This window comes from Camelus ferus, chromosome 11, assembly GCF_009834535.1.
Source record: "Camelus ferus isolate YT-003-E chromosome 11, BCGSAC_Cfer_1.0, whole genome shotgun sequence".
NCBI lineage: Eukaryota > Metazoa > Chordata > Mammalia > Artiodactyla > Camelidae > Camelus > Camelus ferus.
Genome location: NC_045706.1, coordinates 26,370,948 through 26,394,785, shown reverse-complemented (window position 1 = coordinate 26,394,785; position 23,838 = coordinate 26,370,948). Strand labels below are relative to the sequence as shown.

At 42.7% G+C, this 23,838-nt stretch overlaps 1 long non-coding RNA gene across 2 annotated transcripts in view; it reads left to right on the top strand.

Moving 5' to 3' along the window:
• Positions 1-23,409, top strand: part of LOC116667076 — a 32,268-nt gene extending 8,859 nt beyond the window's left edge. Inside the window, exons 2-3 of one of the 2 annotated variants that reach the window (XR_004323847.1) lie at positions 15,090-21,723; positions 22,177-23,409. This is a non-coding gene — a long non-coding RNA (uncharacterized LOC116667076). Of the gene's footprint in view, positions 1-15,089; positions 22,154-22,176 lie in introns of those variants that run through there. The other variant, XR_004323846.1, reaches the window with a different exon arrangement.
• Positions 23,410-23,838: the final 429 nt, after the last annotated feature.

Genomic DNA, 23,838 nt, shown 5'->3' with positions numbered 1-23,838 from the left:
ATCCTACATTGGACAAGAATCTCTAAAGGCTGGAAAGAAAACTGATGACAGCCCTGTCTTAGATGGCAAGTGGGTATCGCCAAGAGATTCGCCGTGTCTCCTTCATGTCTGATGGACCTAAGAGCCAGTCCTGGGCTGCAAAGTCTCCCCTGGAAGACCATTGACTCCAGAGAGTAAATGGTGGGCAGACACAGGTCAAGTTCGGAGTTGGGGCCTCCAGTTCCCCAGGGGAGGAGTGGGCTATAATGGAGGTAAAAGGCAGTGGGATAGCCATGGGTTACCATCAGGATCCCCCAGAGGGGAAGTTACAGTCAGAGATGAGACATAGTATTGGGCCAGTTCCCGGATTACAGATGGTGTGACAGTCAGTAGGCTTGGGGTGATTTTAGTGCCGTCTTCAGGATGTGCTCCTGTCTAGGGTACGGGATTCCAGAATGAAAAGCATCATTGTTTAGCTGATATAGAGGAAGAATTTCTTTGCCCTCCATCCTTCCCCACCCTACTTCTCCTTCTTCTGTCACTCTTTTGTTTGTCATTCCAAGTGTCCGTCATTTCCATGACACCTAGTTTCTTCTATTGGATTGGGTTCGCCATTTATTTAGCTCGCTACCTTTCATCCAGGTGTTTACTCAGTATCATCGCCACCTACATGTTTGTTAGAAATAAAAATCTCAGGCTCTACTCCAGGCCAACTAAATTGGAATCTTCATTTTAAGAAGATTCCCTGATTTTTCCTAAACACATTAAAATTGAGAAGCATCATTTTAACCCCCTCTCCATCAGCTCCCAGGACTGTAAAATAGACAAGGCCATTTCTGGCCCACCTTGCTCACAGCTTTGAAGTAAAGATATTGAGATTAAAAAAAAAAAAAAAAGACAGCGTTTTCAAAGATAATAATGCTATGCACCTATTAAACATCAAATTTACTTTCACCTGGATAACTTGATTCACTAAAACTGTTTTCAGAATGAATGATTAAAGATTAATGACTACTTGACTGTCTCTGGTTGTTTCCATAATAATTGGTTGTACTATCTTAAAAGGCTCTAGAGAGTTCTGTTTTATTTTGTTAAATGTGTAGGTCAGTTATTCTCAATCCTTGCTGCACATTAGAATTTTCTGATTTTTTTCTGAAAAAAATCCAAAGGTTAAGCCTTGGTCTCAAAGATTCAGGGGGCCTGGGGTGGAGGGGATACATCATTTTTTAAAGTTCTCAGGTGAATCCAATGTACTGCTGGTGCTGAGAACCTTTGATCGAGATGAACAGAGTGAGACACATGGTGTAGGAAAGAAATGTAGAAATGGTAATGAAACAAAAGAATGACTTGAGCTTTGCCATTGATCCTGCAGCTCTGCTTCCAGGAATCTGTCCTATAAACGTGTACAAAGATGCATGTGCATAGAGGCTCACTGCGATATTGTTTGTAACAGCAGATGTATTGGAAACAATTTTAATGTCCACCAATTAGGGATTCCCTAAGTAGGGCACACATCCATATAATGCAATACTGTGCTAATGTGAAAATGAATGAGGAAAACTTGCATGCACTGCCATGAAAATCTCTCTCAGAAATAAACCTACCACTGTGAAGGAAAAGCTGGGCTGGTCCAACAAAATAACTCACAAGTCTAGGAATGTGAAGGAGAGGCTGGGCTGGGCTGACAAGATAACTCAGAAATCTAAGTATTGGAATACTGATCTGAGTTCTGCTAGACTAACTTGTAAATCTAGGTTAATTAGTGTTGGTTTGCTGTTCATGTTTTTTGCTAGCCAGCTGGGTTTTCAAATATACATATCTGGCTTTGGAATGTTGGTTTGCTGCCTCCCCGCCTCCACTTTTGTGATGATAATGCTGCTAAAGCTGTTCCATGCCTACTGGCCGAATACCCCAAGCTTGTACTTTACCCTGTAAAACCTCATGCACACATCTTGGAGGTGCTCAGAGCTTCGGAGCAGAAGCCCCTCTGAGCCCGCCGGCGTAATACATCTGAGTACTCCAACCCTCCGAGTGGTGCTTGTTTCTTGACTGGCCTGTCGTTTCCGTAACACCACCACATTTTTTTAAGTTACATAACAATGTGTGATACATGGTCTCACTTATGTGAAAAGATAAGCTTGCATGTACGCATACATGTGTATGTAAATGTTTAGAAAGATGACTGAAGGATACTTGCCAAACTGTTGACAGTGGTTACCTCTGGGAAGAGGAATGGGAGGGAAAGGGACTTTTTGCTGTGTAAACTTCTAAATATTTTACAACAAGAATGTATCCATGCACTGCTTGTGTGACTATTCTAAGCACATTCCAGGGTGATTGGCTGTCATACCATCTGAAATACTCGATTATAGACTATTTAAGCTAATTATTATTTTAATATTATAATCTTGAATGCATAATTTTATAATAAATAGCAGAGGGGCTACAAAAGTGAGCCCATAATTCCTACACAAAACAAAAACTGCCAGGGCACCCGGGGTTTTGTTATTAAAGCTGCCCCTTGTTGACTCCGGGGTTCCTGGAACCGAAGTCTGTGTTGCTCTGACTTCTTGAGATACCCTCCCATACAAAGTTACACGTGGCACTGACTCTCTGGTACCTCTCTGGTTCCTCGGATGACTCACCCAGACAAACAGATCCCACTTCTAGAAGGATCTCTACATTAGCACTTTGTAAATTCTCCCTTGTTCCATCCCTAAAAAATCACTGGGGACAGAAGGCCACCTACAGCTCAGCCTTGCTGGGAGCCAGGTCTCCCGCATTTCAGGCACTTGAGAGAAGCACACTGACGAAGCTGTAGTGTGGGCACTGTGCACCCTGTCTAGGGCAAAATTCTCAGTCTGTCCTGAGAGCTCTTCCTCTTTGAAATGGTGATTAAGCACTGGAAGTGTATAATGAGGGAAATTACTTATGAATCTGTGCCTCTCAGCTCCAGGCCACTTCTCTTTCTCTGAAAGAAACTCAAGGATTTTTACCCTAATAGCACTGGAACAAAGTCAGGGCTGAGGCAGGCCGGTGGGGCCCTGCTGACAGCTTGTTAGAAACTGTCCCTCTCCTGCTCTCCCCTTCTCATTTCTTCAGGTTACAAAGCCTGACAGAGTTTGATGAGAAAACCAAGGCGGTAACATCCCCTGCGGCAGCGAAGTCCCTGCTGATCTGTCTTTGACAGATAAGGAGAGTAGATGTCACCGACAAAACACTTAACTCACCGGAGCCAAGTGTGCCAGGACAGCGCTGTAGCCCTCGCAGGACCTACAGGAGGAACCCAGACAGTGCCCACCTCCCACAACTGAGCTCTCTATAGAACATCATTTTAACTAGACAGCTCCTGAAAACCAAATGCTCACTGTAGCTTTCCTCAGAAAAGTGTATAACATCTAATAACTCAAAGGAAGTTATGCTTTGATTTACAAAAGTCTTCCAGGTTATATCCTCCACCTGGTCTTCAAGGGCTGGTGACCATCTAAGATCTGAGAAGTCAGTCTGACGTTCCATGCAGGTGTCTGGGCCTCCAACTTCGTCAGATTGCCAGGAAAGTGAGTGTGACGAAGCAAAACAAAAACATCCCTCTGCTCTAGGTGCAGAGGCTGAGACACACCAGCCTCTTGCCAAAAGTTGCACAGCTGTTATGCAGTAGAGCTAAAATTTGAACTCAGAGCCCAGTTCTTATCCATTATATTACCTCTCTCATATTAATAACAACAGTGCTTTATTTAACAAATATCTATTGTAAGACTATTCAGTGCCAGTATTAGGCTTGTGTTCTAAATATACAGTGACAAACAAGACAAATAAGTCCCCCGCTTTCTGGGGCTCCTGATCTGTTGGTAGATCCAAATGTGTAAACAAGTCATTCAGTGTAGGGTGAGGAATGGAGTACCAGCAAACCATTGGGTAGGTGCTAGACACAGTAGCCTAGACCAGGAGGAGCAATAGCTATGAAAGCCCAGAGTGCAGGCTGCACATAACACGGTTAGTGAAAGAAATGAAAAATGGTCGGTATGACTGGAGCAGAGAGAGAAGAGGGAATGTGTGAGTGATGAGATTGGAAAGAGAAACTGGCCCCAGATTCTGAAGGACGTGTGAAGCATGTTAAAGAGTTTTAGCATGTGGGAAATGGGGCTCCATTAGAAGGCATCAGGCAGAGCACGTAGCTGAGAGAGGTTTGGCCTGATCCACTATGTCACGGGCGTGCAGCAGTAACTGAAGTCACAGGAAGATAATATTACCCAAGGAGGGGAGAAGAGGCCTCAGAGAGCAGCCTCGGGAACACCAGCATTTCAGGGCTGGAAAGCGAAGGAGGAGACCTTCCCAAAATGTTCAGAAGGAGGAGGAGGAAAAGAGTGAGACGTGACGTACTTTACCCAAGATCACAAAGCGAATAAGCTGGCAAACTCAGAATTCAAAATGCCTCTATCAATTCCAAAGTCATGTTTATGACCTCAACATCTCTTAAATATTGTTTTCCCTTACTGCCTAAAATTATGGTTGATATAAACTGTTTATTTATACATGTTTTTTTCAGAAGTTCACTCATACAACAACAACAAAAAATTTGTCAAGGAATTTGTTCAGTGCATCCTTGAGTGGCCTTAAGGAAGCAAACTCAGGAAGCATCCTCCCAGCTTCCTCCCCGTCACTCTCCCTGTGTGCCCTGCCGTATCTGTGGTTGGGCTATGCTCTCATTCTATGTAAGAATGCCCCCTAAGACAGAGCCATGCACAGTCCATTGGCAGATGCTTAGGATTTCGCTTCAGAATTCCTTCCACGTGGCACAAGGGCCACATACAAACCCAGGAACCATTCTGAGTATCCACTCTGAGTACATCCACTGAGTGCATGATGTACGACAGTTCAGAAGTTATAAAGTAAAAACAAATTATTAAATCCCCCATCCCATTGCCAAGAACCCATTCCCAGAAATACCATTGTTAACAATTTAGTATATAACTTTAAATGCATTTTTCTACACATATATAAATAAGTTTTGAAATGAAAAGAATCATATTATCTGTATCGTTCTGAGCCTTACTTCTTAAACTAGGTAGTGGCCATCTCTTCATGCCAGTGTGTATAGCTTTACCTACTGTCTTCTTTCTGCATACCTGTCCACCTTATGAAGGTGTCATTATTGTGCTAATCAGTCCTCTATTCATGGCCATTTCCATTGTTTCTGGGTTTGTTTTGTTTTTGTTTCGGGGTGGCTTTTATTCTACAGAGTGTAAGGGACCCAAAAGAATGTTGTCTGGGCTCAGTTTTGGACCGAACATTTTTTCTGAATTTGCCATTGTTTGTCCTTAACTTTCCTCCCTTTTTGAGCTTGTTGGGTGTTTCCCTCCTGCTGTTCCCTCTAATCTTGCTAATACTCAGCTCAAGGTATGTTTGTTGCCTTAAAGATCTTCTTACAGAGTCTAGGACTCTTTGGAGGAGGTAAGTTCGACAAATAAACAAACTATAGTCTTAACTTTACATTCTTATTGTAGAGGCTTTCAGAGACACTGGAAGAAATTCTCTTGTTATCTAGAAATCAGTTTTAAACCCTCAAGTTATGTCACTGAGCAAGCAAGTTTGAACTGTGCTTCTCATTTCCTTTTAAACAGCACCCTAGATAAAGATTGATTGAATATATTTAAATTTAAGGCATATCCTGTAACTTCAAAGAGTTTACTGGCTCCTGCAGTCAATTGGGAGGCAAAATTAGTGTAAGGGAAATAATTAGAGAGCAGTTGAGTATTAATTATGTGTTACAAGCCCCTGGGCAGCAGGAGTTCAGGGAGGAGAGCGCTGCAGTTCTCTGCCTCCAAAGGGAAGGTGGAACTTGAGCTGGCTTAGGAAGCAGTGGGTAGCATTCTGAGAATTCTAAGCAGATGGAAGGCTTTTCAAATATCGGATAACTTTTCATACCTTTTTATTATATGAAATTGTCTTTTTTTTTTTAGCTTAATTTTTTTTAATTGAAGTACAGTCAATAACAATGTGTCAATTTCTGGCGTACAGCACAAATGACCCAGTCATGCATATGTCTGCTTGTATGCCAACACCATGCTGTTTTGGTCTTTGTTTTTGTGTAGTGTCTGCTTACCTCCCTGAGAACATAAGCTTGATGAGGGCAAGGACTATTGTCTTATCACTGCTGAATCCCTGGTCCCTGGTACAGTGCCTGGCACATAGTGGATGGTCAAAAGATTTATGAATAAATGAACCATGGGGTGTGTGAAGAACAGTGAGAAGACTGGACTATTTGGAAAGAAGTGTCTTTCCTTGAGGAGTAGAGGATTTGCCAACTCTCCAGCAGACAGGCTGAGGAGTAGCTAAGTGGGCCTGCTTGACATTCAAAACACAGAGGCGAGTAGAACCAGCTGACCAGGGTGTGATGATGCCCAGGTGGACCCTATATAGGTTGCAGTAGGGAACTTGAATCTGAAATTGAATTAAAACACAAACAAAAGAAAATTGATCTGCATAACCTCCTAGACTCTGCCTGGTCAGCTGACAGTTATACTTAAAAAAAACTAAAACAAGATTTTTTCAGTCCTACCCTTCCCTTGCTAAGAATACAGTAAAATGTTAATGTCATCACAATACTTTTATTAACACTTACTATGATTGTATTCACTCTTTAAGCAGATAGGTTCGTTGTTGGCTCACATTCAATCAGTTGTTAACCAAAAGGTGTTTTGCTTATTTTGTTTTTATATAAACTGTTCTTTTGCAGGTCCTTCCATCCTATACTCATACAATTGATTATTGGACCTAAATGCAGTGCTTCCCATTCCTGACACATCCTATCTTATTGATTTTAGACCATCTTTCACCTTACAGAATTCATTTTAAACCTGGATCCTGTCATCAATCACTGTAGTTGCTCCTCTCAGCTTGAGGTCATCCATACATATGATCTGCAAATCCCCAAGAGTCTGGACACCTAGAGATCATTTGGAGAGTTCTAAGGGGCCAGGAGTGTTTACCAGCTGATACACCATCAGCCAGGTGTAAAAAAAAGAAGTGACTCTTGGCTCCAGGAGGACATTAAGCTCACGGATACATGGGGCAAAACTCAAGGGTAGTTGGGAAAAGAGAAACTGTTGGAATTCCAGGTTGAAGCAAACCGATGTCAGACTCTCCAGCTTAAGCAACCCAGAAAGGTCTCTTCTAGGAAGCAACATTTTAGACGTAAAAGGGGGGAAAGCAGCTTGACAAATTTTGAGGCAGGCAGAGGGTGGGGAAAGGGCATGTTGTGCAGGCAGCAGCAAAACTGGGGGTGACAAAAGGATGGCCAGCCAAGGTAGACTGTGAACCTCACTCCCTGGCAGGCAGATGTTAAATTCACTTAGAACCATGGACTGCTTGGAATAGCCTTCCCTTCCAGCTCTCAGGAATAACTCTTACTTCGGGGTACTAAGACGTTTCTCCTCCCTTAGCCACTCTCCCGGTTTTTCACTGGAATTCTGCATCATTGAGACTCCTCCGTACCTCTCCCTTCACTCTGCCTCTGTGGTAAAATCAATTACAATTGGCTTACATCTCCAGTTCTGGGTACATTTTCCATCTGCTCCAAACATGCACGCCCTCCGACTGCACCCCTCCCCACTCCTCCCACCTCCCCCACCCTCTTCCTGCTCCCCATTAACTTCATCTTCTTAAGCAGCTCAGGAACACAGATGTTTTCACCCTGTCGCTCCAGCACAAGGGTATTTTCCCAGTGTCTCTCTGTGTGTATGCTCCAGGCACCGTCTCTCTGGGGAGGGAGAGAGTAAATGTTTTCATTCCAAACCCTCAGGGTCAGGTCTTGTTTGTCTAAACTGTGTTTGTTGCCATAATTATCAGATTAGCTGATCTCTGGCAGCAAGTTGGGGGGCAGGGGAGGGGGGAGTATTAACCCTTTGTAAGGTGGTTGCTGTGCTTTGTCACGGGAATACTCTGGTGAGGAGCTGTCATTTCTCTTCTAACCTGGATTTGGCTAGAATTCTTTTCACCAACCCTTGCAGCCCTCAGTAATAGTCTGCTCTGAGTCAGTCAAGCCACCCAGTGGGCTCCGCTGCTGGGATCCGAAAGGCATTTAGCAGAGATGCAGGGTTGAAAGGGCATCTCTCCAGGGATCTGCTGGGGAAAGAAAGAAATGGAGCTTAAAGAGGATCTGGATAACTAACTCAACAAGGGGTATCAGTGTCTGTCAGGCTGAATAAGGAAACCAGGAGTATGCACTGGACGTCTTCAGCCTGCCCACCCCTCCTCCTCCTTAGCATAAAGGCAGTGAGACTACCAGGCCCCACTTAGGTTTGTTTGTTTGGGGATTTTCTGTTGTTACAAAGAATACTAAGATCATTTTCACCACTGCAGTTTTAACAATACCAAAGGTCTCCCCTTGTAAAGACATTCCCAAGCCTTTGTCATCAGACTCAAATGGCTGGGCTCTGCAAGATTTTCTCATCTTCCCTTACCTCCCACCCACAGCACCACTGAGCTGCTGTCTGGTCTCCAAAGATACCAGAAATACAGTGATTGCTCTCTCCTCTCACCTCCAAGAGTAACAACCCCTTTGCATTTTAATTCTCTCTTACAAATGAATAAATCTTGTCCCTTCAAAAGTATCGCAGGCTCTTGGAGGACAAGAATATCCTTAAGTCCCATCCATACATTGGTTAGCTGGTAGAGGACCTCAGCGTATAAACAGGAGGTGCTTAGTAAATGCTGTTGATAGCATTTTCCTCAACTTCTCTTTCCATTTCTCACCTCTGCTCTTTTCTGTTTTCTGTTTGATGTTTTTGTTTACTTTATTGTTTACAGAGAGCCTGTACTTCTGTAACAATCCTCCAACTCAGACCCATCAACTCTTCCTCATCTTCACTCAAATGCAGAGAGAGAGAAAGAAGAGGATACATTTACTGAGTGTCTATATACCTAACACTATGCAAACTTATTCCATGTACTTTTCAAATATCTTATTTGAAACCCAGATTGGCTTCTAAGGTAAGTGCTGTGACATGAAAGGAAGCGGAGGCTCAGAGAGTTAAGTCACATACACAAACTGCTACAATAGTAAGTGGTAGAATGAAGATTGAGCCCAAGATGTCTGTGACCCTAAAATCCACACAAATCCCATCTTTCTAGTTATGGAAAGGGAGAAAAAAATCAAGCAATTAGGGACCCCACACTACCACTAGTGGCTGTGTGACCTAAGGTAAGTCACATACCCTCTCTGTGACTTATCTGGAAAGTTGAGGATTGACTAGATGACATCTAGATTCCTTCTTCTCTTGATGTGCCATCAAATTCTGGGCCCCTGTAGGGAAGCATATAGGAAAAGTTGTTTAGAGAAATCATATTTACTCGATTTAGTATATGCAAAATGCTTAGAATAATGCCTGGCACATAGTAATTCTGCAAAAGTATTAGCTGTTATTGTACATGATAATGAGGCAAATGAGGATGGATCCATGTACTACAAACACGTTTTTACCTCCACATCTGTAAATTTTAAAAAGACAGTCCAGTATTCTGGTAACTTAAAAGCCGTTTCTCCTGCAAAGACATTACCAGAAGGGGAAGGACCTATGGCTACTGAAAGTTAAAAATAACTATCATTCATAGAAGGATAGTTTGCTAAGCAAACAACCACCAAGACCAAACATACAGATGTTTCATTGAAAATTCAGCTTTCTTGTTTGGTCATGGAATGTATTAGTCTGCCTTGGGAAGTAGTGAGTTTCCCTCCCCTGGATTCAGGGATGTAGATGTCAGGTGGCTGGATGGACTGCATTGACTTTGAACCACCCTTCTGCCCAAGTCTCTCTAATTCCAAAGCGAAGGCTATCCAGAATTACAAAGTGTCCCAGTGCCTATGGGCACTAGGGTAGCAGGCACTGGACTCCAGCAGGTTACTCAGCCCTGTAAAAGCACGATATCAGGAACAGCTTGCACCTTATATGGTGAAGCCGTGCCTTCTGAGCCTTTAGTTGAAAGGTGATTTGTGGAGCGCATTACTGAGCAGTATCCTGGGTCATTCTGTCTTTTCAATGCTGAGACTAAGAATTAAAAGCACCAGGAAATAACAGAATCACACAATGAGGGAAGGGCCAGAACCCAGAGCTCTTGTTTTTTCTCATTTTTCCTCCCTGTGAAGAGATAGAATTATCTTGGGCTGAAGATGTAGACCTGAATATGAGTAGAAAGTCATATGCAGTGTTAGATCAAGATGAATGGCAAGTAAGACAGAAAAGGAAATAAATAATCAAAAAGAACAGAAGGGCAAAAGGGCAGGAGATAGACAGTTGGAGAGGCAGAGGAAGAGAAAATAAGGACATGAAGGGGCTTTTCTTTAAAAAAAAATGTATACTTCGAATGAAAGAAGTAGAGAGACAACATTTAAAAAGGAAAGGGATTTCAAAGAAAGAAAGATGGTAACAGACATCAAGTACTACCAGAGCTAAGTGGACAAGAATAATTATGGTTGAAAAAAAAAGTCTATTATAATTTAACCTAGCTTATCTAATGAGAGTATCTATAAGAGGCAGTAGGTGCCTCTTTGCGACAGAGATCCGCAGCCAGAGACCTCAGGATCTGGGGAAGAGAACGCTTGTCTACTCCCCAGGGACCTCAGCCATCTGCTATAGCACAGATCAGCTGTTAACACTGGAGTTAGAAGCAAAGCTTCTGTTGAACCACCTTGGAACCTGTAACCTGCCTTTCCCTGGAGGGTTCCCTTCCTTCCTCCCTTCACTTCTCTCTGTTTTCTTCTTGACATCACTTTTACTTATTTGACTGTGGAGTGGTTGGTCTGGAGAAACTTCAGTGCCTTCCAACCCCCCAAGAAGACAGTTCTCTACCTCTGATTTCACATTCCTTTCTTCTTTCTGTGCTGTCTCTGTGGGATATGAGGTTCAGGGAATAATGTAAGGATATGCAACGGGAGCCGGGATGACTCACATGACAGCTTAACTCTGTTGCTATGGCTCAGCTGTCTCTTTTTCTGGTGGAAAAAAACCTGGAAGAGTTGATTCCAGGTCCACAGAGAGGTTGATTGGTATTAGGAATTAGTCACCATTGGAAGCATTGAATGTTGTTTTATTAACAACAATCATGATAATGAACAAAATAATTTGATGAGTACTAAAGATAAAACCATAGATCCTGCCCTTGAGGGGCTCTCAAACCAAAAGCTGCAGCCCTAGGTCCTTGCGGTTCAATAGTAATCATCACTGCCTGGTATCCAGCACTGAGGTGCTTAGGTGCTGGGTACAACGCTGAGCATGTGACATTCGTCAAGATGTTTAATCCTCATAACATCTCCGTGAGGCAGGTACTGTTGTTGTTATCCCCACTTTACAGATGATGGAATGGAAACCCAAAGATTAAATGATTTGCCAATATTGTTCAACCTGTGTGAGACTGGGATTCAGATATGCTTGGAGACACCTTATTAGACTGTCATCCATTTAATGATTCAAGACTGACTGCGGTGACTGAGTGAGGTCCCCAGATTCATCTCATTCCCATTTCAACACTATTTTGAGGATTCATGCTTGGGAGCCGCTCCCATAAGCCCTTTCCCACTGTGTCACATGTGATCCAACCTGCTTTAACCTGTCTGTTCTCCTACATGCCTGAACCTGCAGATGCCCCACGAGCGATCCTTGGCCCTGGGTTCTTCCTTCTAGTCCCCACTTTCCACCAATTCATCCACAACCCTAACAACATCAAGCCTTCCCAACAACAGTGATGTCACCCCCAACTAACTGCATGTGCCCAGGACCTTTGGGTTTCCTACCTGTGCTGCTGGTCCCCTTCCTAAATCAAATGAGTGACTGAGCAAGAGCATAAACCCCCAAGACACGAAGTCCTACTCTCTGGAATCTTGTCCTTCTATCCAAGGCATGGTGTCTTCAAGTACTTTCTGCCCAAAGCAACGGTCCAATAAAAACCTTCACTTGGACTCTATACTAATTTGAAATTTAAAATGACTAGTTTGGGGAGATTATGCAAAGTATGCATGCAACCAAGATTTGGGCACAGAAGAGGACAGAAATGTTTTCACATAACAGCTACTAAATATGGTTCATACAAATCATATTATATTATCAGTTTTTACTTTCTCTGACAATACGTTTTTAACCCAGCTTGAGAATTCCAATTATCTGAAAACAATAAAATAATATTAAAATTTATAATTCAGATTTTTAGACTAACTTCCTCATTCCTCCAACCCCCCTACCCTGCCTTTCCCACTCCCTCCAGGCATCCAAAACGGCACAATCTGTATGAATAGGGCCAGGTAGCCTATGAATACTCAGTAAATATTAACTAACTGACTTGTCTAAATGAACTAATCTATTAGCCTCTGGTATAAGTAGTTTTCTGTCTCTCAAATTCAAATCATTTCCTCTCCTTTTACTAACATGGGCATTCATGCATTCAGTTCAAACCGTTGTTTACTTAGAGCTGTTCTGGCCCCCATAAATGCACAGCCTGGTAATGGTGCAAGACAGAATGAGAACAAGTGCTTGTGTGAGGACCGTAGCAGTGAGGAGATAGAAAGAACATGCCTTGACTGCAGCAGACCTGGCTTCCAAGGCTGCCTCATCTGTAAAATGGGACTATGAGCTAGCTCATAGCGTCACTGATAACAGTGAACATTTTGGAAGGGATTGTTGAGTGCTGTGTGCATTTACCTCTTCAGCTGTCCCTGAAACTCTACATAGGAGGGAAATGGCACTTGGAGGGTGGAAAGATTTGCCCAGCCTGAGGTCTCATAACTAGTTAGAGATGGACACTGCTGGAACTTGAACACACTCTTAAGTCTTCCTTACAATACCTGTTTGTACAAGTGCCCTTGAGGATTAAACTCCTGTCATGTTCTTCTCACAATATGTGCTCAATACATTCCTTTCCTCTACCCCTCGACCAGAGAAGGACACTCAGTTCCAGGTATGGAAACAGGTCATAAGACTTCAAGGCTAGAGAGATGTGGAGGTTACCTTCTGTGGGGGGCAGGTCGGGGGAATGGTCCATTTGGCCTCCAGACCTATTGCTGGCCCAGGAAGGATGAAGGAACCTGGATTCTGCTCCCCAACGAGGGGATGTGGGTGTGCAGATGGGGAATGGAAAGTGCAGCCAGATGGCCCTTAGCCCCCTGGAAGGACGGCAGTTGATCATGGAGGAGTCCTCCCTCTGTCAGTATATCTACGCTGATGCTTTTGTCTTTTCCTGTTATGGTTTGGTTTGACTTCGTCTTACATTCGTAGTAAACATTCCTTTATTTTTTGAAAAGTGCGATCCTTGTTTCTGCTCAAAAAAAGAGACAAAGGGGATTTGCTTCCACCCAGGTTGGCTCAAGGAGAGGATTAATGTGTCCTTGGGTTAGGTGTGGTGATGGCAGCTGGAGAACTGGGGGAACCTGGAGGAACTGGGTAGAGGGAGAGGGAGACGCTGGGAGGTAAGTAAGAAAGCTGTGATGACTCATCTCTTACTGAAGGATTCCAGCACCAGCTCTTCCTAGCAGGCTTTTTCAATACCCATTTCAGAAACAGAAATATCCTAATGCCTGGAATGGAAGGAAAAGTCTGGGTGGAGGCAGTGTAGTATAGAAAGAACAACATTACAAAGCTTTGTTGCCAAGGACACTAACTATGAGCTTTGAACAAGTTACTTAACATCTCTGGGTGTCCCCATGTATGATGGTGAACATATGCAGACCTCTCAGGGAAGCTGGGACAACCCGATGAAATCTTGTTCATAAAGGGCCTGGCAGAGGAGGTGACTGTTGAGTGTCTGGGAAAAGATGGGACACTCAGGCTGCAGCTCCAGTTAGTGGGAGAAGTTGGCTTTTGCTGAATCCTACCCAAAATGTGGTTGGGCTATTCTGATCCTCCCAAGAAAATATGTGATGATGGTAACTCTAATGCCACTAACATTAACTAAAGTTAGTCCACTGGGGAGAGGAAAAGGAGCTACATGCAAAAGAACTCCTTTATCAGGAAGGGTGAAAATAGAAGGGGATATTCTGGAAGAATATTGTAAATTAGAAAATCTAGAAAACATTGCAAATCTAGGGGGAAAATCCAGAGTAGCTCAATAAAAGGTCTAAATTTAATCTTAAAAAAAAAAATACAGGTGCCTGAGGTGGGAAAAAATTTTGCTGACTGTTCAAGTAAGATGTTTATAATAAAAATAGAAGTTTTTTTTAAATGATAGTAAAAGTAAGGTTTTAAAAAAGGAAATCCCACAAATTACTCTCAACATGTTTTAAATTGTAAAATACACATTAACATAAAAATTAACATGGTAATGATTTTTAAGTATACAGTTCAGTTGTACTAAGTACATTCACTTTGTTATGCAACCATCACCACCCTCCATCTCCAGAACTCTTCATTTTACAAAACTGAAACTCTGAACCCATTACATCCCATTTGCCCCACCTCCAGTCCCTGGCAACCACCGTTCTACATCCTGTCTATACGAATTTGCTGTTCCGGGTACCACACATAAGTGGAATTATACAGTATTTGTCCTTTTGTGACTGGCTTATTTCACTTAGTGTAATAGATTCTTTATCTATCTATCTATCTATCTATCTATCTATCTATCTATCTATCTATCTATGTTCCAAAGTCATTTGCAAAGTGATTTAAATAAAGCAAAGATTCAGGTCCCACCATGCTGGCATGATACAATGCCAATTTCCATATGGAAAAAGAATGAAGGTGACACTTCCCAGACCTGGAGGAGAACGTGGCTGCAGGTGAAGTGTGGACACAAGGAAACCCCAAGTGCGGGTTTTGGGGGTCAGGGACGTCTGACCCTTTCTTAAATTCCTTTGTGTTGCCTCAACATAAGAGTTTACAGGGGTGTTGACATTGGTATTCTCAGTTTTTCCCTTAATGTTTTCTGTAGGGTCCATCCCATTATTACCCATTCCCAGGGTGGTCACTATAGTTCCTAATAAACAGGCAGATGGTCAATTAGTTCATTTTTCTTACAACTTTCCATGTAGCTGACACACTCAACACTTTAAAGTAGATAGTTTTAAAGAGGAAATTGTAGTGGGCAACATAGTTACTTCCCATCATCTCTACTCTTTTCTTTCCCAGATTATGAAGCAACTGTGGAACTTGGATAGGTTGAACATTCCTTCAGCTCTTGAAATGAACTCTGATTGGTTTAAGTGAATCAGTAAAGCCCATCACACTGGCCATGGTGACTGGTTGGGGAATGAGTCCATGCCATGATTCCGACTAATGAGATATGTTTACTGGACATGAACTAGGAAGCACAAAGTCTCAGACATCCTACTTCAGCCTTAGTATAAAGGCAATGCTACCAGTCCTCAGAGTCCTTGATAATATTGTTCAGACTCTGGATCAGCCCACCCAAAGAGGTCAAGAGGACGGAGCCCCCATGATGGGATTAGTGCTCTTATAAGAAAAGACAGCAGAGAGCCTCTCTTGCTCACTCTGCCATGTGACGACATGCATGGTGAGAAGGCAGCTGCCTGTAAGCCAGGAAGAGAGCCTCACCAGAACCCAACCATGACAGCTCCATGCCTCTGAAATGATGCACAAGCAAGCCGCCCCTGGGGACTCTGAGGGTGGCAGAATCACCTAAATAAATGAAGAACAAGGAAGGGGAGGAGGGAGGTGAGAGGCAGCATGGTGAAGAGCAGTACTCTTCACTCATTTCCACCAGAACAGCAGAGAACAAGAAAGAGAAACAATTAACCCATCAGAAGACCTGGAGGCAAAGCCTGGAAAAAGATGCCAATATCTTTGAAATCTTGTTATTTTATTGTAAAAAGTCATGCAAATTCTGCATTCTACTTCATAATGTGCCTTTACACTCTTTGTATCAAAATGTTTACCTAAAATTTTTGAGAAGTGTCATTTTATACCAAATCTTTGAAATAACCTCCTGGCCCTGCCCTACCTATCCTGGCATGCTTCCACCCCGATGTGAATAGCACGAATGCATCAGAAGGAGTGCTGGATGCAGTTTTAAAATCTGGGTTCTTTTTCTCATTCCATCCCTTCCCAGCCATGTGACCTTGCAAAATCACTTATCGTCTTTAAGCTTCTCTTTCCTCACGAGTAAAAGCGAAGATGACATCTCTTCCGCCTTTCTCACAAGGCTGTCAAGCTCCAAGGAGTTAATTTGAGAGAGAGAGCTGGGAGACCAGGAAACTCTGACTCTATGGCCCTGTAGGGTGGTATCACTATGATTATTCCAAGACCATTTTGGAAGTTTCCCAGCCCAGACTGAGCCATTCTGGGACTAACCTTTTCTGTTCATTCCGATACCTTTTTGTCCAATCCTTGCACCTATTCTAGGAATAGAAGTACAGGAGGCAAAAAGAATGAGGAGCGGCTATTTATAATCAGCTGTCGAGAGGATGGGAGAGAAGTCAGATCTTACTCTCATGCGACTCCACGTCTCTTGGTTCCCCTCATTTCTACATCTTCCATCTTTAACATGGGATCTTAAGCTTCCCTACTCAGAGGAATCCTGAGCCTGTATCCCCTGTACTTGCCTGATGCACTAATCACCTAAGATTCAGGGTCGAGCAGGAAAGACAAGTTGGTTTCATCTTCAGCACCAGCTCTGAATCACTGGTTGCGTGGGACACTGTATTAAGAAAACCACTCAGTGGGAGAGATTGTAGAGCTTGATTAAAGCTGTCTGCCACAGGCACAGAGGGCGAGAACAGCAGCATGTGTGCCACCACTGGCCACCCCTGGTTTAGAGGCTCTAAAAAATGCAGCAAATCTTGAGAGCTGGAAGGTTTTCAGAAGAACCTCAAATGTGAGGTTTTTCATCCTCTGGGACATTTAGGAAGTCAGTGATAATGGCTTGTGTCTTATTTTTAATAATATGAAGGGCCAACTCCTTATCTGTGATAGTATTGACGAGGTTAACTAAATGTCAAGTTTCTTTCCTTTTAGATAGAAGAATATCAACCCCATTCCCTGACCCTGAGTGTCTTATGCTAGCCACTATGACTTACATCTGTTGAAATCACAGAAAATTTTGGAATGTTATTGGGCATCCTGACACTCCAGCATTGAACCCATGAGCAATTGTGGACATGAATACAGAGTGAAGACCTAAGATGACTGACTGGCTGCAGGGAACTTTAAAAAAAAAAAAAAAAGTCATGGTGATTAAGAGGTTGGGAATCACTGTTCTAATGAAATCTGTTGTCAGTCTTAATCTTACTGCTTCAAATCCTACCCCATATTTCTGAGAACTCTAAGGGTTTCAGATTTGGATGAACACTCCATGAGTTTATTTCAAAGTACTTATTTCTATTTTAGCATGTGTTACTTGAGACTTTTAAAAAAATAACAAAGAGCTTCCATTAAATAATTAAGTATCCTCTTGTTGTAGAATTCTAAAGGGTTCAGCGCTGTGTACATGCATAGCATTTAAGCTTTTAGGAATTTATTTTACCACTTTGGTGCTTTCACTTTGCTTGAAAGCAAACCCTTTTGGGTAAAAGGCCCAGTTGGGGTTTAAAAGCTTTCAATCTGCCTTCATCTGCTCTTTAGGCAACTAGACTTCCTGGCTGAGTAGAGTATGTTGTTTTCGTTTTGGTCATGTCTTACACTACAAGAAGCTACAGAACAGTAAAAAATACAGTGATTAAATATTTTGATATTTCTTACTGTATTTTTTCCACTGGGTTTCTCTGGGCGCCTACTGTTTATTACCATGTTCTGAGCTTCCCTTGCAAATGAATTCTTGCATGTTAAGGAACAGCCACTAAGGAAGGGGCTGCAAGATGGGTCACATTTCAGAGAAAACCAACTGTGGAGAGTGACAGGCTGGGGTTGAGGGGCCGGTCGGGGAGGTGAGCACAGAGGAGATTACATTGGGGAGGTGAGCACAGAGGAGATTACAGGCCCCTCGTCTGTCTTCACAGCAATAGGGAGGTGCTTTTAGTAATAAGAGGTCTTTCTTTTGGTACTTTTCAGCTCCCCACTTCCTTTTCTTCATTCTCTTAAATTTTTCTTCCCTCTCTTTGCCTCCCTTTCTCCTTTCCTTTCCCCTTTATGTTTCTCTCCTGTCCCATTTTTCTAATTTCCCTTCCATTCTCCTACTTTTTCTTGTCTCTTTCTTTCTCTCGTCCCCATCTCTTCATTTCTGACCTATCTCCCATTCTCTGCTTGTGCTTCCTTAGCTTAATATTGTTCGTTAGGTTACTTATTTATTCATTCTTAAAGGAGGTACTGGGGATTGAACCCAGGACCTGATGCATACTGAGCATGTGCTCTACCACTTAAGCTATACCCTCTCCCCTTGCTTGTGCTTCCTAAAGTGTGTTCCACCAAGCACCAGGTCCATGAGATGCTCTCTGAAAAATAAAAAAAGGTGGGGGTAGGGGGGTGAAGCTGGATATGTGGTTAAATTGCATACCATATCTCCCCTTTGGAGCACTTTATTAGCATTTTATAGGTTCTGAGAAATCCTACTGTGAAGAAACAACTCTAACCTGGCTATCCCACTATTCCCAAGACCTCCTTGACCTCAGTGTCTTTTCCCTCCAAATTAATGAATCTCACTGAGAATACATTTTGGGAAACGCCCATGGTAGAGTCTCTCCTCTTGCTTACCTTGGGTCTGCAGAGCACTGACTTCTTCCAGTCATACCTGATATCAAGGCATCTTCTCCCCTGTCTGAGCCTTTCTGAGGCCACCACAGCCACGTCTCCTCTTCTGTCTGTCCCCTTCACTGCCCAACACGGTGAAACACATGTTGCAAAAAAGTGCAAAAGTTCTACATTACTCAACTCTCGTGTTAAATGTTTAAGGTTGGTGGTTCTTTCTTCTTCTTCTTCTTTCATTTACCTAACAAATTGCCAAAGATTGTCTTTGAAAAATAATAGGCAGCATGGCAGAGGTTCCAGCAGGGGAACATTTTGATTCTTTGCTGGTGACAGTGTCAGCTGGTATAATCATTCTAGAGGGGAATTAGATGAATATGTAGCCAAAGTCTGAAAATGCTACTTTGGGGACTTTATCCTAAGAAAATAATTAAGGATTTAAGCAAAGACTTAGCTTCAAGGGTTTGTTTTTTTCTTTTTGCTTTGTTGTTGTTGCTGTTGTTTTTACTGGAGTGTTGTTTATGACAGAAAAAACTTGGAAACAACCTTAGTATCCAGCAGTGGGAGGGAGACTGGCAAGTTGAGCGTACTGTTGCATAGTCATACGATGGGGTATGACTCAGCTCTTAGAAGGAAAGCTTTAGGGGAGTATTTACCAACATAAAGTAGATGCCCCAAATTAATTCTGTGTAAAAAAGCATACATATGGACAATGTGAGCCCATTTTTGTAAAATCAACATTCACCTACTGTGATACATAAATAAAAACATGTAAAAGCAGGAAAGAATATGCCCCCAAATTCAGCAGTAATTATCTCTTACTGGTACTAGGATTTCAGCAGCTTCTTGTTTATCTGTGCTTTGATTTTTATATAAAGAGCATGTGCCTTTTGTATATTGAAAGGAAACAATAAGTTAGAAAGATTAACAAAAATAGTTGATGATCCCATACAAGTTTTGTTAGCATTTGAACTCCCAGCTTACTCCAAATATGGTCCCGTCAACACCAACTGGGACTTTTCTGTCTCCTGGGGGGTAAGTGCTCTGTGAGGAAGGTCAAAGAGAATGTCAGCCTTCCTTCTGCTATCTGAGGAAATCTGGATACAAGAGCCGGCTTCTATGTTGTGATGCTGCAATTTACTGGGAAAAAAAAAAGATCAACACACCCCACCATCTATTTATTTAATATTAAAAATAATATTTCACTGAGTTTGGCTGGCGTCAGCTCGAGCAGTTACTCATACAGGAATTCAAACAAAAGCAGCACTGGCCCTGGGCCAGGGGGCTGGTGCTGGGTGGTCCATGTCCGTCCTTAGCTCAGACTAACTCCTAGGCTGCTTTCCGACCTGCTTCGGGTTAAGAAGATGATGTATTCATTTATTTATTAGAAATGTTTTAACAGGAAATGCTAATAGTTTGCATTTAGGGAGAATTGCCCTGGAGACAGCTGGAGGAACCCAGCAGACGTGGTGGGGGAGGAGACTGCTGTTCTGAGCCTCGGAGTCGGGTCAGGGTCTGTTGTAAAAGTGCATTGAGACCCAACACACCAAGTTAGCCCAGAATATCCTGGTTGCTTTGCTTCAGGACAGAAGTAGAAGGAGCACGGCCATTTCAGCTGCCCTGTTTCCCATCTCTGTTGCCGTTTGTTTCTTAGGGCCCTGAAGGGGTGTTTTTGATGTGGCCGTGAACACAGATGTTGGCTCTGTGAGGAATGAACAGGCCCTGTGTACACAAACCTCCAGGTAGGGGTGTGTGAGCCAAGACGTAAGCGAGCGCACATGTAACTCAAACCCACTTTTAGTGTGACTGTGGGCTGGTGGAGTCATGTGTGAGTTCAGGGTTATATGTGCCCGTCTTTTCAGCGTATGAGTCTGAATGAAAGACAAGTGTTTGCAGGGGATTTCAGGTGTGTCCTCAAGCTCCAGGGTGCATTCCAATGTTGGATCATATTCACGGGTAATTCTGAGGAGTCCAGAGAGAAAATGGAAGACAGGGGAGTATAAATCAAGCACAAATGTATATGTATGAGAAGAACATGAGCAGGTTTGTGTATCTTTAAAAATCCTCTTCCAGCCATTCTGGAAGACTACAGGACTTTACTCCCGGGGGCAGGGTGTGATTACAGTGCCGTGGGGAATGGGGTCCAGTGTCTAACCCAGTCTGGCACGACAATAGGGCTGTTCCTGTGTTTCCAGATAACAATAGAGGTGAAGCCTAACCCTGGAAACCAGTCAAGATTCCCAGAGATAAACTCTCAGGCAGCAAGAACTCTGTCAATGAAAAGAAACTGACCTTTCGCCTTCTGGAGTCACAGAATTCCCACAAATGCTATGCCTCATCAGCTCTGGCAGCCTCACCACCACAGCCCCAGGCTTCGAAGCCAATTCATAAACAGCATGGAGGGGGCTGTGCTAGAAGTCGGGGCACCTCTAGCACCTCAAAATACAGGAAGCAACCCCCACCCCCCGCCACCACCATTTTCTTCCAGAAGTTAACCTTCTCTCCAGGCTCACAAAGTTACGAGTGAGGCCCTTAAACGGCTTTCCTCTGACAGTGTGGCCTGCTTTGTTGCTGCTGAAGGGACCACAGGTGAGCTTTAACCTGAAATGTGTTCTAAAATCTGAACGGAGAGCCTCTGGAGAGCTTGCACAACCTTGGGAGTCTCAGGGCAGGGGGCGTGGAGGACTCGGGCTGGGGTGGGGAGGAGCGGGTCAGAGAAGACGAAGCGGAGGAGTCTGGTCTATGACAGTGAGAGGTTTTTAAGTCTGAGGCTGGAAGTTCATCAGATTTCTTGTTTTAAGATGATAAAATTAATTAATCTTTTTGAGCCCTAGGTTCCTCAGCAAAATGCGAATGGCAGAGTTTCTGATTTATAAATCAAATAAACTAGGACTTCATCACTTAACAACTGCCTTCCCACACAAGCCTGAAACCCATTTAGCATCATATAAGCCACGAGAACAATGGTTTTCAACCTTGGCTACACAGGAATCGCTGGGGAAGGTGTCGACAATGTTATTATTGCATGAATCCCACCTGCAGAGATTCTAATGGAATTCATCTGGGTGAGGCCTGGACACCAGGACTCTACTTTCCTGAATCTTCTCGTTAACTCCTATTCTGAAATGTAGGTATTTTCTAAAGTTCTGTGTATCTTTCTCTATATTTCCTCTGTATTTCTCTTCTCAATCATTCCCACATCTTCAACTATCACTTCTTTGGGGATGATGCCCAAATCCATTTAAATTCCCAATCTAGTTATCCAGCTTCTATTTGTCTACCTACCCTTGGAATGCTGCTATAGCCCCAGTACATGCTCATTCCAAATTCAATCTCTTGCCCCCAAAGATCTTCCATTCCTTGGTTTCCCTGTTTCTATAATGACATATCCCCCATTCCCCATCACCAAGGCTCAAAATGTTACTGTTATCTTTGATGATTTTAAAAAATGTATTAACGTAAGTGTTAATATATAAACTCTCTGCCACAATAAAGTCTCTCCACCACTCACCATGAAGAAAATATTGTCTTCGATAGTTTTGCTAAGCCTGTCCTCTAAGGAGAGTTCTGTGTTTTCCAGGATGGAAAAGACTTTGTGATTCAAAATAAAGAGACTGGATAAACAGAGACAAGACTGAAGGGGCAGAAGGAAAGGAGGAAGGGAACAAAAGAGAAAGGCTTCATGTCCATTTCAGGACAGAAGAAATGGAAAGCGAGGGGTTCAGAGAATGAGAAGCTCTGGAGCTAATGACAGGTGAGAATTAGGAGAGGAAAGGCAAGTTTGAGGACTGTTCCTAAAGCTTATGCTTTTTAATGTTCTTGGAGAATGGCAAGCAAAAATTTGAATTCGTTTTAAAATAGTTTTGGTTGCTAGACTGTTTTTCAGTTCATCATTGCTTTGAGTCTGAGACGTTTGGATGGCCAGCTTACATTTGGGATACATGCTACACTGCTCCCTCATTGGCAACAGCTAAACAGTCGCCAAACCCCATGACTTTTCCTGCTTTCAGCCTATCACTACTGCCTAACAACACCACACATGCCAACTAGACTTCCTCATAACTCAAACTTTTTTTTTTTTTTGGACTTTGGCTCATTCTGTTTCCTACACCCAAAATCACTGCCCATTTCCATCATTATTAGTTCTTTCTAGGCTTCAAAGCCCAGCTCAGATTCCACCTTCTCAAGGAGACCTTCCCCGTTGATGCTTCATACATTCTTCATTCCTTCCTGCCCTGTACATGCAACTCTCCAAAACAACAGTAATAATAGTGATGATGATGGTACCAATGACTAACATTTATATTGATCTCATTGGGTCCAGGCACCACTTTGCATATTTTATTTCATTTAATGCTTGCAACAACCCTGTAAGGTAGTATTACTGTAGGAACTAAGACCAGAAGGGTAAGTGACTTCCTAAGGCTACACAGCTATAATGGCCACAAATAGGATTTGAATCTGGGCCCCAGAATTTGTATTATTCCTATAGTATACTTACACTTTAATACTTCAACACATGCCTGCATATACCCTTGTTATTCCACTGTGTCTACAGGCAGATTCCATTTGTTACTGCTTCACATTTTGCACCTCCACTTATTCAACTCTCAAATAAATGCTTGTGCTTCACGATTGTCAGATTTACATAGTCACTTAACGATTCCCACTGGTATCCAAATAGAAGACATGAGCATGTGCACGGTCAGGTTTTTGACTTACAGAGATCCACTTTAGGTTGAAGTCTTCAGGGACACTTAATCTAAGAGCAGGGAGCACGTGTTTATAAATCTTACCTTTGAGCTTCATCTTCTTCCTCATAATGTCTTTGACATTGAGTCAGCTGTAAAGCAAACCACAGAATGGCCATACTTGAGTGAGGCAAAGATTTAGTGCTGCTGCTCTAGTTCAAGTGGCTGTACCTAGAACTACAGTTGTGTTTTGCCAGTCATTGTGAAATACACACACGGTGATTTAACGCAGCTTGGTTTATATTCAGATGCAGCGCTGTTCTAACATTTGGAGTGAGCAATGGGCTTGCTTTTAAAGCAAAGGGCAATTCACTTGGTCAGGAACAGTTTTCAGATGAAGAAAATTATAGTTTTAACTGAGAAATACATGAACCAATTATTTTTAATTCTGTAAAAGATATAAATAATTTTTAGGATAAAAACATGCTTTAAATTCTAAATTCCAACTTCCATTGAGCAGCCAAGATTAAAGACTGGTTTACTCTCCTTCC